The sequence below is a fragment of the Physcomitrium patens genome, chromosome 11 (assembly GCF_059467195.1).
Source record: "Physcomitrium patens ecotype Gransden chromosome 11, ASM5946719v1, whole genome shotgun sequence".
In the NCBI taxonomy this organism is placed as follows: Eukaryota; Viridiplantae; Streptophyta; class Bryopsida; order Funariales; family Funariaceae; genus Physcomitrium; species Physcomitrium patens.
In genome coordinates this window covers 8,329,817-8,334,371 of record NC_143420.1, presented here as the reverse complement: position 1 = coordinate 8,334,371, position 4,555 = coordinate 8,329,817, and positions in this window count along the sequence as shown.

Below are 4,555 nucleotides of genomic sequence, written 5' to 3'. Positions count from 1 at the left end.
GTCGGGTTCACCACTTATGTCGTATTGTGTGCTTTCCTGCTCAAGAACGCGCCGGACATCTGGCTGTAGAAGGTAGTATGGAGATTCGCCAATAGTCAAGCAGTCTATCAGTTTTTGACTGCTGGAATATAAACGACTACAAGAATATACCATAAATCTATACGGATGCCCTTCGACTGCTTGTCGAAGTCCTTTTTGCCCCAGCTGGTAGGTCTCTAGACGTTACAGAGAACCCGAACAACCCAAACTGTTAATGTTGAATACCGCTTTGTACTTACGATCTTGTATCCACTAACTGTCTTGTTAGATTAACCCAATAAATTTCATGCACTCCGCATACTCAATCCTATAGACACCCTTTTAATTCTTCAATCACAGACGTAACTCGATTTCACAAAACAGTCAAGAGTAATCAAACCCTCTTCATTAAAAAATCCGGATTCACCATTACAACACTGACTTCAGCAACGATTGCCTCAGTCTTCCCAAAACCCTATGAAGAAGAAAAACCCAATTCTCCGTCTTTTCTTCCTGGACCCGAAGAATGAAGCTCCTCTCTAATCCCCCTGATCTTCAAAAACCTCCAATGAAAACGAACTACTAACCTTGAAAAAAAGCTTGAAGCTAGCTCTTCGATCCAAAAAAAACCCGATCTGAAAAAAAAAAACCCCCCCAAAACTTATTCTCCCCCTAACCATATCCTCTGAATTTCTTCAATCTTCTGTCTTGGATCCGAAATTGGCTCCCGCCATTGTCGTATTACGTGCTTTCCTGCTCGAGAATGCACCGGGCGTCTGGCTGTAGAAGGTAGTATGGAGATTCACCGATAGTAAAGCAGTCTATCAGTTTTGACTGCTGGAATATAAATGACTGCAACAATGTACCGTAAATCTATACGGATGCTCTTCGACTACTTGTCGAAGTTCTTTTTGCCCCAGCCGGTAGGTCTTTAGATATTACAGAGAACCCCGAATAACCCAAATTGTTAATCTTTAATACCGCTTTGTACTTACGATCTTGTATCCACTGACTGTCTTGTTAGATTAACCCAATAAATTTCATTCACTCCGCATACTCAATCCTATAGACACCCTTTTAATTCTTCAATCACAGACGTAACTCGATTTCACAAAACAGTCAAGAGTATTCAAATCCACTTCATTAAAAATCCCGATTCACCATTACAATACAGACTTCAGCAGCGATTGCCTCAGTCTTCCCAAAACTCTACGAAGAAGAAAAATCCAAATTCTATGTCTTTCCTTCTCCGACCCAAAGCATGAAGCTCCTCTCTCTAATCTCCTTGATCTTCAAAAAACCTCCAATGAAAACCAAACTAGTAACCTTGCAAAAGCTTGCAAATTAGCTCTCCCCGATTCCCAGAAAAAAAAAAAAAAAAAAACCCCCCCAAAAAAAACTCTCTCTCCTAACCTTATCCTCTGAATTTCTTCAATCTTTCGTCTTGGATCCGGAATTGGCTCTTGCCATCAAGGCTTAGATCCGAAATTGGCTCTCGTCGTCAAAGCTTTTCCTCTCCCATTTTTATCTTTAAGAGATCCTTTTACCGAAAACAATGTTCCCTGAAACGGCACAGAGAACAGGACAGCCCGAAACAGAATCGAAACCCCGTAATCAGGATCACATTGAGTCGCCCGACCAATTCAGATCCCATATTGGATAAGATGCCCGTAATAACCTGGATGTTCCCGTAATTGGGTCTGCATCGGGTTGCCCGGCCAATTCAGGTCTCATATTGGGTAAGAGGACCCGGATTGGATTCTCGAAATTGGATCCAATTGGCTCTTCGAACCCGTCGTGTGAATTGGTCCTTCTCTTCTTGCTGACTCCCGTTATTGGAATTGAATGGAGCATTTCAGTATGCCCCGAATGACTGTAACGGGGTGACTGAACCTGGCCACTCAGTATTTGTACAGGAGTTGGTCGATGCTCCCAATATTCGAGGTAACTGAATATTAATAAAATTCCCCTTTCTTCTTATTTTCACTGTATACTCGTGTTACAACATGACACTGTCAAGCTTGGATCCAAAATTGGCTCCCACCGTCAGAGCTTAGATCCGAAATTGGCTCCCGCCGTCAAAGATTTCTCCTCCATTTTTACCTTTAAGAGATCTATTTATCAAAAATAACGTTCCCTAAAACAGCACAGAGAATAGGGCAGCCTGAAACAGAATTGAAACCCTGTACTCGGATCCACATTGAGTCGCCCGACCAATTCAGGTCTCATATTGGGTAAGATGCCCATAGTAACCTAGATGTTTACGTAATTGAGTCCAATTAGTCCTTCGCATTAGACAAGCTGAGGTCCGTAGTAAGACCTGGATTTTTTCGTAATTAGACTGCATTGAGTTGCCCGACCAATGCAGGTCTCATATTGGGTAAGAGGACCCGAATTGGATTCTCGAAATTGGATCCAATTGGCTCTTCAAACCATGCTCACCCGTCGTGTGAATTGGTCCTTTCTCTTCCTAATGACTCCCGTTATTGGAATCGAACGGAGCATTTCAGTATGCCCCGACTGACTATAACAGGGTGACTGAACCTGGCCACTTAGTATTTACACTGGAGTTGGTCGTTGCTCCCAATATTCGAGGTAACTGAACATTAATAAAAGTCCCCTTTCTTTATATTTTCACAGAATACTACTGTTACAATACGACAACGGTAACATGGATGGAAACAAAAGTACTTGACGATGGTTCTGCTTATGCAAGGGTACGGAGCGAAGATGGGAGGAAAGCTGTATAATTTCTAACAGTACCTCCTGACCATGAATGGAATTGAGATAGGTTGAGGGAGAAACCGTTGCCAAAGATTGTTGAAGGATTTAAGGATTTTGGGGAGGTACCACTGTAAAGCGAGATTATGGAGTTACAAAAGAGGAGGTACTCTCGCGAGATGAAGGTACCTTTGATGCGAGTATTATTGGTATATTGGAGCATAGAAATATTATGTATAAGAAAGTTGATGATTTTAAAAGAAAAGAAAGAAAAAGATTATATAATATTAAAGGACAATTACGCAAGATAGATACATTGCAAGATGATGAGAGGATTTTGGATGTTTATGAAGAAAATGGACTGGAAGATTCATTGGAATTGATTATATCTATTGGGTAAGATGATAATGATAAGATTGTTGAAGTTCATTCAAGAGAGGTTTATACCATACTTGAATCTTTTCAAGCATCAGAAGTCACTATAGAGACGAGATATAAAACAACAGATAAGAAGGTAAAGCCTGTTGCCAGACCATTACCAGAAGATTCTAAAGAACAAATGGGAGAAGCATCAAAAGAAGCAAGTTTAAGAGATCCAATGAGTATTGGACATCAGTTTACTAAAGAGACTTTTGAAGAGTTGAAGATTGGTTCTGATGGTTCTTTATTACTGGAAGAAATTACTTGCTTCAAAAAGATGTTGGCTAAACAAGGTAGATCATTTGCCTTCAAATCTCATGAAATTGGGTGTGTGGATCCAAATATTGTAACATCTATGGTTATCTTCACTGTACCACATGTACCTTGGAATCTAAGACCGATTCCAATACCGAGGGCACATTTACCTAAATTGGTGGAACTATTAAAAGAAAAGATAAAGATAAAAATATTGGAACCTTCGTTTGCACCGTATTCTAGTCGATGGTTTACGGTACCTAAGAAGAATTGGTCACTACGGTTTATTCAAGATATGCAGCCGGTGAATACTGTAACTGTCAGAAATGCAGGAATTGGACCTATTGTGGATGAATTTGCTGAGGCGTTTGCTGGAAGGGCGATCTATTCAATAAGTGACTTGTATTCAGGTTATGATCAATTTCAACTTGCCAAAGGAAGTAGAGATATGAAAACAATGAGGACACCACTTGGATTGGTTAGAATGTGCACTCTTCCTCAAGGCGCGACCAACTTAATTGCACATATGATGAATGGGATGAATAAGGTATTGAGAGATTTTATTCCGAAAAAGACTATGCCTTTTCTGGATGATGTTCCTATAAAAGGGTGCAGAGAAGGAGACAAGGATGAAACTTTAGATAAGAAGGGGTGTCGTAAATATGTTGTTGATCATATACAAGATTGTGAAAAGATTTTAACTCGGCTTGGAGAAGTTCATCTTACATTATCGGGTATGAAGTCCGTATTTGGAGTACGAGAAGTTGTAATTGTTGGACATTTATGTGGATCTTACGGAAGAAAACCAGATCCGACTAAAGTTGATGCAATTGGAAGGATGAAAGAGGATTGTGATTCTTTAACAGAGGTTCGCAGGTTTTTAGGTGCATGTGTATTTTATCGAATCTGGATCCCTCATTTTGCTCACATAGCGGATCCATTATATGAACTGTTACGCAAGGGCTACCGATTTAAATGGGAAGAAAGGCATATTCAGGCAATGCAAAGATTGAAGAAATTATTGATGTCACCTCCAATATTGAGGAAGGTTGATTATAAGTGCAATAGACCAGTGATTCTTACTGTAGACGCTAGTCCAATTGTCGTTGGATGGACTGTGGATCAAGATGATTCAAATGGA